Source organism: Drosophila albomicans, chromosome 2L, assembly GCF_009650485.2.
Source record: "Drosophila albomicans strain 15112-1751.03 chromosome 2L, ASM965048v2, whole genome shotgun sequence".
NCBI classification, from domain to species: Eukaryota; Metazoa; Arthropoda; class Insecta; order Diptera; family Drosophilidae; genus Drosophila; species Drosophila albomicans.
This window is the reverse complement of record NC_047628.2, coordinates 15,457,111-15,473,706: the sequence shown is the minus strand read 5'-3', so window position 1 is coordinate 15,473,706 and position 16,596 is coordinate 15,457,111.

Below are 16,596 nucleotides of genomic sequence, written 5' to 3'. Positions count from 1 at the left end.
CAATAAAATTACACCAAAATAATATACCGAAATCTATGTTTGGTATTTTGATGTATTCTAAATATAACATATACTATTAAATATAATAATACAACTTTCTTAATTTGAGAATATATTTGGACTTTAAAAATAAAAAAGAATTATTTAAATTTAAATATAAATCATTTTTTTGCATTTACTTCTTCTTTTCATCTTTAACTTTACAAGTAAAAAGGCTAGAGTCGAGTGTACTCGACTATTTCAATTATATCATATTCTAAAAATATACCAAACTAATATACCGAAAAAATACTAACATGTACTGAAAGATTTATTTGGTATATTGGTAATGTATATATTTGGTATATTGTAATATAGTTATTAGATTATGTTACAGTTTGAATGTATTGCTATATGTAGTATATTTTAGTACCAAATTGTCAAACAAATGAGTTTGGAAAAGCTTTTCTTTGCCATACAGAACTATTTCTTAATGAACTTCGACACTTTTCTGCAGGCACATAGTTATAATGCTCTTATACCCTATGGATAGAGAGTATAAACAGCATTGCCAAGAATGAAAGGCTACAAGATTGTAATAAATAAAGTCGTAACATAACAAATTTGTCTCAACAGAAGTTTGAGATTATTTTTAAACAAAAACTTGAAGCTTTGCTTGCACTTTTAAATTGTTGCTTGTTGCTTTAACATTTAAAATCTATCACTTTCAAACTTAATTTTCACATTAAAATCAAATTATTTACTTGACCATAGCAGAGACCTCAACGCTGCTCACGTAGACCGTCGATGAATATTCATTTGTAACAGAAAACTTTACACCCCGTCAATGGGCCGTGCATTATAATAATATTGTTATTATAATTTGTATAAATAAGCGTAACTTAAGATTGGCCAAGAAATCAAAAGATAAACACGACTTCCTGTGTCATAAAAACGGCCGCTTAACGATTTCAATGCACACAAAATGCAAAGTCGATCGAACGATCGATCGAATCAAATAGCTGATTTAAACGGTTTATTTCGACTGCATTCGAATCGTCGACAAATCGGTAGTCATAGAGGAGAGTAACCAGTTAACCAGCCCAGAGGTCAAGTTGACCACACAATTCGAATATTGACCTTGAAAACAGCCGACGAAGTTACAAGAGTTACAATTTACAGCTCAATTTAAATATTTGAACAGCGACGTCGAGGGCGACGGGAGGTCTAACAAATTGACTTTTCGATTTTATTATTTGATAGATACACTAACGAAAAAGCATTACGAAGTGCTTGAACTTGCAGTATTCATTTTAATTGGGTTTCTAGGTTGCCTTCACTTCCAGTTCTTTAACTTGGGCTGCAAGAATTCCAAAATCAAGAAAATGTTAGCTAAAATTTTAAATAAATTTGCTATGAATAAGTAAATTTATTCTTCAATAAAATATAAAATATAAAACATAAAATCTAAAATATAAAAAGTAGATCATAAAGTATATAGTATAAAGTATAAAGTATAAAGTATAAAGTATAAAGTATAAAGTATAAAGTATAAAGTATAAAGTATAAAGTATAAAGTATAAAGTATAAAGTATAAAGTATAAAGTATAAAGTATAAAGTATAAAGTATAAAGTATAAAGTATAAAGTATAAAGTATAAAGTATAAAGTATAAAGTATAAAGTATAAAGTATAAAGTATAAAGTATAAAGTATAAAGTATAAAGTATAAAGTATAAGTATAAAGTATAAAGTATAAAGTATAAAGTATAAAGTATAAAGTATAAAGTATAAAGTATAAAGTATAAAGTATAAAGTATAAAGTATAAAGTATAAAGTATAAAGTATAAAGTATAAAGTATAAAGTATAAAGTATAAAGTATAAAGTATAAAGTATAAAGTATAAAGTATAAAGTATAAAGTATAAAGTATAAAGTATAAAGTATAAAGTATAAAGTATAAAGTATAAAGTATAAAGTATAAAGTAAAAAGTATAAAGCATAAAGTATAAATAAAAATAAGTAATTTTATTCTTTTATAAAAAAATATAAATCAAGAAAATGGCCATGACATTTTACTATGAAAGTAACTTTAAAATTTATTATTGATGATCGCTTAATAAAATTTTTTGCTAAATTTGTCGCATTTAAATCAAACTAATTCTTATCACATTCTACTAAGAAAAAGTAACTTTTTTCTATCTTTTTTATTGATGATTTCTCAAAAAAATTAAGTGCAATAGAAATTTCACATTTTGCATGGAATTTACTTTAAATAACTGATTTGATTCCTTTCCAAATTTATTTTGATAAGTGTATTACATTTTTGGAGACATTCAACTATGAATTTATTTGCAATAGAAATTTCTAATTTAATATGGAATAACTAGGAATAACTGATTTGATTCTTTTCCAAATTTATTTTGATTAGTGTATTACATTTTGAGACACCCGACAAAAGTTTTCTGTAATGTGTTTCGTCCCCTTTTTGCAGCTTTATTACACGCATCTAGTTGAAGGCAGGCAAACGCCAGTTGGAGCAACTCTCATATAATCTAACTGAGAATTGAAAACCGTTTGCTCATTTTTCGATTGACCTTGAGCAAGTTCAATGCTTCCTTGAGTTTTTGGTTATGCACTCTGCTAAAGTACATTTATAGTTCTATTATTATTATTACAAAACAAAAAAAAACGAAAAAAAAACTTTATATTTCTAATCATAATTTCATTGCGACTGCGGAAATGAACGCACCAAAAATACAATACCAGAGCTCGACAAATGTAAACTTTATGATTGAAGGGCCTCGACAACAACAAGAACAACAATAGCATTTAATTGATATACGCATTGATAGCGCAGTGCTTTAGCTTTTGCTTTTTGGGTTTTCGCTTTTTCGTTTTTGTCTAGAAGGGCAACGCAACGTTTGCCTTGGTTGTCTCTCTCTCACTCTCGCTCTTACTATCTGTGTATGTGTGTGAGTGCGCTTCATGGGGCCCTTAACGAACTGCTCTAGCGATACTTGAGCTTTACAAAGTGCTCAAGGTCAGCAGCACCCAGCGACAAATACAAAACCAACAACAAGTTCAACAATAATAAAAAACATAAATCGAAATATTTGTTAGAAGCAAATGTAACAGTCAGTCAAGTTCACACACATACACACAGCTTTTGTTTAAACAATTAGAATTGGATTTAGAACAGAAGATCAATGGCAGTAACAAACAACCAGTTGTGTTATTATTTATATTTCCCTTTTGTTATCGAGCGGCAGCTGAATCGAATGCATTTTTAAGGTCAAGAAAGAAAAAGCAACTAATGAGGGGTATATTATTTTGTATACTAAAATAGTTTTAGATATTATCAGTATAATTCGTAATAAGCAAATATTTGGATAATATTTAAATATTTTACCTAAATCAATGAAATGAAAAACATCAATATAATAATATAAGTAATTTCTATGCTATTTCTAAACTTGAGTAAATTTTTTAGTATGTTCCTTTTATATTTTACTAAATTTTATTTATTTGATATATTTTAACATAAATAGAATATTATATTTTTAGTTAAATTTCTTCTATTCCAATTTCATTAAATTTTAATAAATATCAAGATATTCAAATTAACAATCATATAATTTGAAATATTAAAAGTAAAAATTAAATGAATTTGGATTTTTAAACTGTTTTTACTTAGCATAATTTCGGTATTGTTTTATCATCTTCAAATGAAATAACTTAACATACATTAATATCGAATTTTAAATTGTTAAAATTTTACATTCAAATTCAAAAGTATCCATGATTTATTAGTAATTATTTTGAACTCTTCTGAATTCGTTTTATATTTAACCGTAACATAATGCAATGTTTTTTTTAGTTAAAATTGTTTCAATTAAATATTAGTGAAGTTTTAGATTATAAACATTAAAGAATTCTCTTGAACATATAATTTTTAATGACTACATAAAGTTTTCCTTAAACTTTTTATTTTACATCAAATAAAATTAAATAAATTTAATTTTTCAAATTTAATTTAGTTAAAATAATTCAATGTTCGAAATATAATTTTCGATAGCAATTAAGGACTTAACTACGGAAAATGTGAATTTAAGGAATACTTTATGTAGCAAATTCTTTTTAAATGAATAAATACAATTTTATAAATTCCATTAAGTTTATTCTTTGCAGAATTATGAATTTAAGAAATGCTTTATGTAGTAAATTCATTAATTTGAATACTCTAAAATTGATCGGTGAGTTTTTAGAATAATTAAATAATTCACTACATGAAATATATTTTAAATTGAAAATTTACAATTCTACTACACGAAATATTTCTTGAATTCATAATTCTGCATACAATTAAGTCTTTAATTGTCATCAAAAATTGTATTACGCATACGCCGCGTAATTCCATTCGATTTCACTTTCAGTTCTATAATTGTTAAATGTGAATTTTTGACTTTGATACAACCTTCAGTTCACTCTGTAATTGCAATTGCCACAATTGTGTGTGAGCGAACGATCATTATAAATTACAAACAGCACTCGGTACATAGATAATTGTTCATTTTGAACATAGTTTTATGTGGCCAACTCTCAATTGAAATGTATCTGTATATATTTTTATTTTATATATGTATCTGTATCTGTATCTGTTGGTCGCGCCACAAACTTAGTTTGCACTGCAAATACAAATCAGTTGCGTAAATAATGCGTATCGCCAGCCGCTAAAAAAAATGACTACAACAAAAAAAGCAAAAAACAGCTTGTTAGAGGCGTTTATAAATTACAGCGAGCGACAGGCCCGGAGAGTATTAGGCATTTTGATTAGCAGCTGCAAACAAAAAAAAAAAAAAAAAAACACAGCAACAACTGAAAATATGCGTGAACTACAACAACAAAGTGACAAACGCACTAACGAAAAATTCGACAAACTGAAAAACGCCAAACGAAACAGAAATTCGTTGTCGATGCGATGCGTGTAGCCCTGAACATAACCTTGAAACGAGTCGAGTCGAGTTGAGTTGACTTGACTTCTGTGCGTATAGAGCCCTATATATATACATACATATGTACTTGTGTGTGTGTAGTTTTTTTTATTTAAAGATTCGTTAACTTATTTTTTTTTCTTTATCATAAATTTGTAGTGTGGTTTTTGTAGTTGTTGAATAAATGCGTTAGAGCAACAAAAAATGCGTTACGCATATGAGCAAGAGACAGAGACACAGATACAACATGTAGTATATAGTATAGATATAGCTGTATGAGTGTGTGTGTGCCTAGACAGAAGCGCATGGTTGTTGAGTTATGCGTGTTGAGCTTTTGTTCAGGCTGCGTGGGTCGTTCGCATGCGCTTCACTTGCTGAGAATCGCATAGAGAGGCGATCGACACCACTTACATTCCCCATCTGCATGACAAAAGCACCAAGCTGAAGCATCATTAATCATATGCAGTATGCGAGTAGTTAGTTTCTTTCGACTGGCAACTGTTTTAGCTTTGAAAAGAAATAGTTTATGGTGGCCAAGCCTCGAGTTACAATGTTTATTACACATTAGTTTGAAGCTTTTGTAAATGAAATCTTAGTATATTAGTATTTATTATGTTATTGATTGATGCTTCAAAATAATGTTAATCAGTTTGTTTTGTAATAACAGTTAGTACAGAAAGAAGAATAAACTAAATTGTTCATTTTATTGAATAACATTTAAGTTATATTTCATTTTTTGATTGATTTTGAATTTGCAATACTTTTTTCTAAGTTCAATTTACAATAGGCCGCTTAAATTAATTTAAGTATTATTATTAATTATTTCATACTTTTATGCAGTATATTTTGTAGTAAATTTAAAGAGCTTTATAAGGCTTAGAAGACAAAATGATGCATTTTATTTAATAACATTATTTATATACAATTATTGATTCTTTCGTATAAAAATTTATCTTCAAAAAATACTATTTTATTTAGTATATCTTATATACTTTATTCAACATAATTTATATACATTTGTATTTTTTATTAAGTGTCTTATATACTTTATTCAGTACATTTTCTATACTTTTTTCAGTATATTTTATACACTTTAATCAGTATATTTTATATACTTCATTCAGTACATTTTTATACTTTATTCAATATATATTATATAGATCTTAACTGCCAGCTCATTTTATTTACAAAAGTTCACTTTTTATAAATTCTTTTTTATTGATTTTGATTGTAGAGAGATTTATATAATTTTTGCAGTATATTTTACATAAGTATTCAGTACATAATGTATACTTTATTTAGTGTTTTATATACTTTATTCGGTATATATTATATAGCTCTTAAAACTCAGCTCATTTTATTTAAAAAAGTTAATTTTTTGTAAATTCTTTTTTTTATTGATTTTACACTTGTGATAAGTTTACAATAGATTGTAGAGTCCCTTGAGAGTGCCTAAAATTAGCTGCGGCTCTAAAAAATCCAATTGAAATCAACTTGCAATAGATTTTACACAAAGTTGTAGCGCACTTAAGAGGTCCGCAAGCACTTCAACTTCTGTCCGAGAGTTGAGCTAGCGAACGCTACGAATATGAAGCACAAAAGGCAGCAACGAATGACGAAGAGGCAACGAAAACGAAAACTTTGGCAAACGCATAAAATTCTGCGTACTGCGTGCTGTTGTTGTTGTTGTTGTTTGTTAGCAATGATTGAAGTTTGTTGCTGTAGTTGTTTGTTTGACCGGAGCTGAGCTTGAAACAGGGCCTAGAGAGCTAACCAAATTTTTCTAGGCACATTTTGTATGCGGCTCGACAAAAAACCAGTCAGTTTTTTTTCTGCTTTTTTTTGTTTTTTGTCGGACTTGTGAGATCAGCATGCGCAGCGTGTTGCCAACCCAACCAGAGCTCAGCTCTCTGCGTCTATCTCACACGCATTTTATGCGTAAGGTCGCAGCTTCAGCGACGCATTTATAAATCGTACAATAACCGGTAATTATATGGCCAAACTTAGGTTTCAGAGCCTCCAAAAAAAATATAATAGAATGACGCTGCAAACGCTGAAAAAAAAGCGCCTGAGAAAATGAAGCAAAGCTATTTTGACAAATCATAAGATATCATAAATCTTTGGTAACTTCCGCGTTTCAATTGGATTTTTAAAAAAATATATATTGTTGGCTGCCAATTAAAGAAATTTTCTTAGCTGTTTCGACCATTTTGCCATTTCAAATGCTTAACGTACAAAAACTTATTCAAGTTGCAAACCTGCAAATCAATTTAACGAAATGCGCGCGTCACTTTTGCTTTCGTTCAGTTTCGTTAAGTCGTTGCAGCGCGTCTCTCAACTTATTGTTTAATTGCCCCTGAGAGTTGACGAAGCAATTCCAATATTTCGAATCAAAGTTTACCCCTCACTTTTTGCTTGGCAAAATCTATTTATATTTTCTTTAAATTTGGTTTATAAATAAATATATATCATTTAAATAATTTCAAGCAAATATCAAGTTATGTTAGCTTGTTTAAGATAGATGTATTTGAAAAAAGTTATTTTATTATAAGCTCAATAGTAATTTCAAGTCAATTTTCCCCTCTCAGTTTGAGCTCTCTTCTCTCTTTGTCGCTCATCAACTTTTAAATTATGCACAAAACGTTTAAAAATACATATTTTATTTTTGTATTTTCTGTCTGTTATATTCGAGGCACACTTTTATCACCTTTAAATAGTTTTCGCTTGCAGCTCACGTGCAAAATGTAATTTTTTAATGTTTTCGTTTCGACGTTTTTACACCTTGTTTTCAGCCTTATCAGCAATGTTTGCTTTGCAGCTCTTGCTTTTGTAGTTGTTGGTGTTTTTATGTTGATAGGCATATTGACTTAATTACACTGAAGTGTGAGCAACATTTTGATAAAGTTTCTCATATTTCTGATTGACAAAATTGATGTAATTATTTGATGAATGCATTCAACAGTGAAACAAATGAAAAGTTAACAATGAATAAAAATAAAATAAGAAATATATAATACAATAAAACAAAACAAGTATAAAATAAAAGAATATAAACTAGGAAAGCTGAGAAAGTTTGTACTCGCTATTATCTTGTTGTTATCTGTAAGAAATAATTTGAATGTTGTTATTATATCGACAGAAACTTCGCTGCCTATCAGGAAGTTTAGTTCTCTAACTATGCAGATTCTAACTCGCTCAAGCATATAAATGAAATTTCTGTGCTTTGGCATAAAAATCAAAAATATGTTTATAGACTCCTTGATATTTTGCTATAGTTGTTGTTGTTGTGTTTTGTTATTGGCATTATTAACGCAGCAATTTGTTTGCGTGGGCATTGCTCAACAATAAAAACAGTCAAAAGGGTGGCAAATCCACGGAGTGTGAGAGAGAGAGAGAGAGAGAGGTAGAGAAGAGTGAGAAGGATGCTGGCAGTTGTCCCCAAAGGCAAGTACTTAACGTATTGCCCTCTCTGACTCTTTTGTGACCCAATTCGGACAAGTGGGAAATGGAAAAGGACCTTCAAGTCACTTGGCCCCCGATTTATGTTGTTTGTCTTGATTCCGTTTCTGTTTTTGTTTTCATTTTTATTTTTGTTTTCGCTGCTGTTGCTGATGTTGTTGCTGTCCCAGCGGTCAGCGAAGTGTGTGCCACATGTTAATGTCTTTGTATTGGCAGTTTCTATTACTTTTCTCTCTGTTTTGCTCTTCTCGCTGTCCTTTTTAAACTGTCATTAGAACTTTTTATTTTTTTCTTCCTTGTTTTTGACAGGCTCGTTTTACGTCTTTTGACTCTATGAAGTATATTATTATTTTACTTTATTTTTTTGTATTTTTTGACATTTATTGCCAAGTTCTTTTTGAAGTGTCTTCGTGTTGTTTGTTTCCTCATTTTGCGATGGGATTAGTTTACTTTTTTTTTCAAGCCCAAAATATTTCATCTAAACAGTCAATTAGATGAGATATTGATATTCTCTTGCAGGCAATTAGCTTCGATTGAATCAGGAATCATTTTTTGCAATTGCTTTTGCAACGTTTTTCCCATTAGAGTAAGATTTGAGTTGCCTTAATTGAATAAAATTTTATTAGCTGAGTTTTTTGTTATGAATATAATAATAAAATCTAGAAAATTTAGCAAATTAAATGTAGAAATTTTTGTAATTCACATTAATTTATTATTCTATTATCTGTATTTAGTATTTCAGTATATTTAATACCAAATATTTTATTATATTATTAGTATTTCAGTATTTTTTACACAGAATATTTATATTATTACTAGTATTCGGTAGTTTTATACTGAACATTCTATTATACTATCATTATTTAGATTTTTTATACAAAATATTTTCTACTATTACTAGTATTTGGTATTTTAGTATTTTCCATTGTATATTTTAGTAAACAACTTCTGGATAAATCTAAAAAAGCATCCCTTAGACTGCCTTCCATAAAGTTTATTCCTTAAATATCCAGCAAAACTACTTTGACATTCGCTTTCATTTTCACTTAATGCTCCCCCATCATCTCACAGTCTTCTCTCTCTCTACTCTCTCCAATGCTCTATCAAGCGCCTGGCATCGTCTTTTGTGGTGGCCCAACCATGCAGTTTTTCTGTGCAGACAGTCGGGAAACATTTTCCTTATCAATTTAATGGCCAAGTGGCGTCAGAGAGCGAAAATAAAAGCAAAAATGTTTGTCTCAAATATATTTTACAAATGTCACAAATGCCGACCAAAAGGACTAGACACACTGCACTATATAATCAAGTGACATATATAACCGAAGAGAATAAAGACAAACACATAGATAGGCCTTACATAAGTGAAGCATTAAATGGATGAACTGGCTCCAAACTCTCTCTCTGTATGCTTTCTTGTTGTCGGTGGCCAAAAATGTCGCCAGAATGCAATAACTGTGTCTGGATGCTGGCTCCGAAAAACAAGGCCAAAGATTAAAAACAAACTAGTTAGTTGTATGCCACATGCCACATTCTGTGATGCTTGCTGCTTGCTTTTTGTTGTTCTATTTGTGTTTGTGTATGCGAGTTAGTTTATTTTGCGACAGCATTTTTATGATGCCCCATCTGAAGGCGCCACGATTCCTGCTTCCTTTTTGTGTGTGTGTGCTCGCTGCTGTGGCAGCACTTTTTCCAAACAACTTTCTTTCTGCTGTTATGTGCTTTCACTTGCAGCATTATCAGCTCGTTTGGTGATTGGATTGCTTCGCTCTCTGATGCTCGTTGTTTTGTTTTTTTTCTTTGAACTAATTTGAATGATTTTACGGCGTTGCTTTTTTCTCCTTCCTTGTTTGGGGCCTGTCATATAAATTTCTAGTTTTATTATCATATTTTTCGCTAGATTTCAGCCTGCTGCCTGCTGTAATAATCGTAAATTTGTTATCTATACAAATTTTGCATATTGACAAATTGATGAAAATTCAATTTTGTTTTTCCTAGAAATAGTTTTTAGCCGTTTAATATTTTTCTCTCTAGTTTTGTTTTCCTCATTTCATTAAACTGATTACACTTGGCTAATATTACAATTAAGCATATATCATATTGCAAAATTTGCATATTTTTGTCGGCCACAACATGAATCATTTTCCCAGCCAACCCCCAGAAAAAAACAGCCAGAATAACACAAAAATTCCCCCAGCTCAATAACATGCACGCACCTCAAAAGAACCGGCAATTGGGGTTATTTTTATTGTGAGCAAGTGAGTGCGGGAGGGTCAACCAAATATTATAAATGAAAACGCAATTTTGCAATAAAAATCCATTGAGCAGAATAATGAGCTCGAGTTACATATTTTCTTCCTGTTGTTGTTCGACAAGCCCCAAAAACGCAGCGGCAGCTGAAACTAACTAACTAAAATATTACAATAATTACCGAATTACTTAATTGTTGTTGCGTCGTCGAGCATTGTCACAGAAGGAGGTACAAATGTCGGGATCATAAATGAAGCGCAAAGAATGAAATGTGAAGCAACAAGAAATTTCCATTAAAATGCAATAAAGGACTCACACACTAGCAGAAAACAACAACTACGTTGAGAATTTATGAGAAAATAATAAAATTAAAAGCCGCAAACGTAAACGCAAAAAAAAAATATAATTTGTTGCCCTTTTGAATTTGTTTTGGGCTGGGCCAACTGGGCGTATGTGTGTTCTATGATTTCTGACTCTCGACTTTATGGTCATTAACACACGCGCCACACACACTCACACACACACACGGACGGACGGACACACGCACTCAGAAGTCTTAGAGCATGCACTGCTTGACCCCTTTTGTCACACACTCACACACACACACAAACTCGCATTGCGTATACGCAACATTATTACTCATACGCCACATTGTGCGACGCTTAGGCGCAGCTTCGTGCAGGGACTTGAATAGCACAGAAACCATTTTTAGGCTGAAATTTTGTGATATATGATTTCGTAATACTTACGATTTTTATGACATGCCCCTGATTTCAATTTGAGGCATGTTCACTTGGTCGCTTCGCTTGACTTTAGGTGTGATTAAAAATGTGAAAGGGAAGCATTAGAAAATGGGCAAGCATTGAATTGAAAGTGAAAATGTAGAGCTAGAAATAAGAATGACAACGAATGGAAAGCGAAATGAAAGGAATTGCTTTAAGTGTAAAATCAAACTAAGAATTGCCAACAACATTTCTAATTGATTTAGAACTTTTTTACATTAGAAGTACTTTAACAATTAAAAGTATTTATAATTGTAGCGAAGTTAATAAAATTTTAATAATGTAAATATTTAAAAAATATATTGAAGAGCAAAATAAATATTATTTTAAAGTCACTTCTTCATATTTTCAGTTAAGATTTTCTCTAAATTTTACAAAATTCAATTAAGATATTCAATTTATGAGGCGTGTTATACGTGAATTTCTCTTGTAATTTTCAAAAGACTTTTAGTTATACATTTTATGTAAATTGCACATATTTGATTTATTTTTATTTACAAATTTTGAAGTATATTTTGTATAAATTACACACATTAGAATTAATATTATTTTCAAATTATGAAGCACTGTTATAAGGTGTGTTTAAATATGAAATTTATTAAATTGTATTTGTGCACGTTTATTTAATCATATTCATATTTTAAACCTAAATTTCAAATAATACAAAAATCATATTTAGGTTGAAAAGTTGACCAATTCAATAACTTATAAATTTGATTAGATTTCTCTTTTGAATATTCTTTCTACTCAATCCAAATTTGATTAAATTTTCGTATTGAATATTCGTTGTACTTAATCTACTTTCTTTTTAAAGAAAATGATGAAACTATTCATAATTAATTTAGTATGCTACTACATTTTACTACCTTCATTTGTCTTTGCAGAGCATTAACACTTCGACTTCAATGCTGTCAAAGTTGTGCTTGCTTCTTGGTTTGATTTATTATCGTATTAGTTTTTACACACACACACACGCACACACACACAGACACATTTTCCGCATATTTTTCTTTACACCATTTTATGACCAACCTGCTGAAAATGCAAATTACAATAATTATGTGTGGTATTTTACCTTTTTTTCCTTTTGGCTTCTGTGGCTTCTTGGGTTGCGTGAAAGATTTGGATGGCTTTTGAGTGCAGCACACACACACCCTTGTTGAGTTGGGCACCTTGCCCTTTTTTTTTGATTTCGATTGTTCGGACTGCGTATTTTGATTAATTACATCAAATGGCATCGCAAAAGTCAACAGATTTAATGGAGAACTTCTGTGTTTTAATATCTTTGTGGCTCAATCTTGTGGCTGCCTAGAAAAAATACAAAAAAAAACACACACACAAGAACATGACACATTTCCGGCTATTACAAGACGAAGCAGCCGTTGAAGTTGAAGTTGCAGATGTCAGCAAGTGAAGGGAGGAGCAAAGATGAAGACGAAGGGAAGAAGACTCAGGGCAGGGAGAAGAGAGCAAATGACCTACCATACAAGATTTTACATTCAGCTGAATAAAATAGAAGCATGGCGTAGTTGAGCAAGAAGTGCTACACGAAAAAGAAGTGGCAAAAGACAAAGCGAGACAATCGGGTAGACTAAAAATTACCCTGTAAAGTTCGGGAAATAGAAAAGTGAAATTGATAATAGGAAACTTCATTTCTATAACATAGAAATTAGGTCACATCATTTACAAAATATGAAATTTAGAATTGAAATTTATAATAGAAAATAGTAAGCAAATAATTAACAGAATTCAGGTTTTTTATTTCAACTTTATGTTAATTAAAATACACTTTACAAGTGTTTTTTTTTTTGGAATTCAGGACTTTATTGAGTAATTTTAATTTTCATTTGAAAACGAAGTTAAACGAATCCTCAATTTTTTGACTTTAGCTCTGGAAGATCGCTTTACAATGTCTAAATTTGTTCTGAGAATTGTTAATGAGAGATACTCCGTAAATGTCTTTTGTACAGTAGGAATTAAATAAAGTTTCTTCAATTACTTTTATCATACTACATACAAATAACAATATGGTACATCTCATAGATTGCACTTTACTTAGTCATCTTCTTTTACTTTAACAATTGAAAAGCAATTCAATTAAAGTTAAACAGTTACAAACTTACTGCCTCGTGCAGCATACCCGCTTTATGCACTTTAGTTGCACAGGGTATTAAATTGTAGAAGCAACGCAGGCATTGCCAGATCATTAATTAAAATGTTGCTGGACCAGTTCTTGAGCGCAGGCCAAAGCAGCAAAGACACAGCGAGAGTAAGAGAGAGGGAGATAGATAGAGAGAGAGAGAGGGGCCAAGCAAAAGTTACAACAAGCGCAAAAGCTTCGAGCAGCAGCAACGAGCAGCAACAGCAACGCAGCGAAGCAGCATTAATGAGAGATCGCACGCTTTTTATACCCGCTACCCATAGGGTAGAAGGGTATTATAACTTTGTGCCGGCAGGAAATGTATGTAACAGGTAGAAGGAGGCATCTCCGACCCTATAAAGTATATATATTCTTGATCAGCGTTAACAGCCGAGACGATATAGCCATGTCCGTCTGTCCGTCTGTCAGTCTGTCCGTCTGTGTGTCTGTCGGTCTGTCCGTCTGTCCGTCCGTCCGCATGAAACACTGGATCTCAGAGACTATAAGAGGTAGAGCTATAATTTTTTTTTGACAGCATTTGTTATGTTTGCACGCAGATCAAGTTTGTTTCAAATTTTTGCCACGCCCACTTCCGCCCCCGCAAATCAAAAAAATCGAATAACAAGCGTAATTTTAAAGCTAGAGTTGCGAATTTTGGTATATACAATATTTACTATAGTAGTTATGATTCCTGAAAATTTGGTTTCGATCAGATAAAAATTGTCGAAGTTATTAAAAAAATACTTTTGTATGGGCAAAAACGCCTACTTACTAGGGGTCTTAGTTGCTTTGGCTGACAATCTGGTATATTGTGCCGTCTATGGTATATTTTGAATGCGGTACTATGTCGATAAACCAAATATACCATTTGGTATATTTTTTTAGTATTTTTGCAGTATATTTGGTATATTTTGAGAAAATACCGCAAAATATGTTTCTTTTATTCAAAATGGGTAGCGGGTATCTCACAGTCGAGTACACTCGACTGTAGCTTTCTTACTTGTTTAATCAGCACATAGAACATAGACACACACAACACAACACACACACACATGCATTTGGTTTTATTGGTGTGTTGGTGTGCGTGCGGTGGCCTCTAGCATAGCAAAGTGCGTTGCGTCTCACTCTCTGCCCCGCTTCGCACGCATTCCACGCTTCGCCTTTGCTCTGCGCTTTTTTTTTGACATTCGCTGCGATGAGGTAATCGCCACATGCGTGTGCTTCTATGCCTATGCGTGCGTGCGTGTGTGAGTGAGTGAGTGTGTGTGCGTGTGTGTGTGTGTGTGTTTGAGTATAAAGCTTTGTCGCTCTCGTTGCACGCGCTGTTTCTGTTTTCCCCCACCTCACTTGGCTCCATCCGCTTGGCTGGCCTTCTTCTTCGTGTTGTAGGTTCTACGCTTCGTCTTTCCCTCGCCCCTCCGCTCTCCCTTCTCTGTTTTTACTTAGTCGCAGTCGCAGCAATAGCAACAGCAATGTCAGCGAGCAGCAGTCGAAGTTGTTGTCGTCGTCGTCAGTCGACGCGACGCACAGATTATGGCCCTTTGACATCCCATAAATTTCATGTCCACACAGCGCAGTTTCACATTGTTAGAAGATTAACGCTAAACAAGCAAACAGCAAAAGCTTCTTTTACACAGAACTAGCACCGAAATTTACTTACACTTTCAATGAGTACAGTGATTGTCAATAGAATGCATAAACATTGTTATCGATGACGTTTATTAAATGACAAAAAATATATTTTCTAAGTTACATGTGCAACACGGAATTCCTAATAAAGGTTATTGCTATAATTAATGATTTTTTTAATTGCGTGTTCTCTACATTTTTTAGCCAAGAAATCTTCTGTTTGCGTTTAAGTAATTTATAATAATGTAGAAGTGATTATAATTCTTTTTTAAGTTTTTTACATGTTAGAATCTTTAATAAAAAGTTATTGCTATAATTAATGATTTTTGAATTCCGTGTACTTCAAATTTTCTAGCCATAAAATGTTCTGTTCTGATTGCATTTGAATATTTTCAATATTCAATATTTTCTAATTAAATCGTATTTCTGTTTCATTTTTTTTTTTTATTTGAATAGCATTTAAATACTCTTCCATATTATAGAATTATTTTTATTTAGTTTTAACAATTTATTTTTATTGCTTTTCATTTTAGTTAAAATGTTCATAAATGTAAATAAAACCATTATTATATTTATCAAGCAGCATACCACATGCATTAGCTAAAGCACGCGCTTTTTTAGAGCATAATGTAACAATGCTAAAACTCGTTTGCCACTCTAGTTTTATATATTTACCTCTATATGTATATACACACACCTTCTATATACACTTGACTTACCTACCTATATATATTTGTTATAGCATTAATCTAGAGGGCCCATTTTTGCATTCACTGAATTCTCTGTAAATCTGTTCTTGTTGTTGTTGCTGTTGTTGTTGTGGTTGATGTATTTGGTTGTTATTGTTGCTTGCGATAGTGCGACATGGACACGAATCATTAAACATACTAAGCCATTTCGCATCGTAGAGAGTGATGAGTGTTTGTGTTTTATTTGAAATGTTTGATTATCAATTTTTGTAAAAAACTAAATAGCTTCATGTTTAAAATTGGTTCAAGGGTCTCACAGAACGCAGGTAGAAACAGCAACGAAATTTGTATTATATTTTTAATGCGTTTCATGTGACATAATGTTTTACATGGTGTCTGTTTGATAAAATATAAATTTTTATAAGTAAATTTTAAAGAAAACAGACTTATTTTCTCTTTCACTTTCAATGAAGTTTAGGTTCCATTGTTACTTTTATGATTTTAAAATATGCTTTCAATTTTTCTAAGTTCAGTATTAATTGTATAATTACAGAGTATTTGTAGTATACAAAATAATAATAAAAAATAAATGACAGTATTTAGAAGAGGCTCTTTAGGAACTAAAGAAAATTATTTGAATTTTATACAACTAAAATAATTTACTTTAGTTCCTAAATATC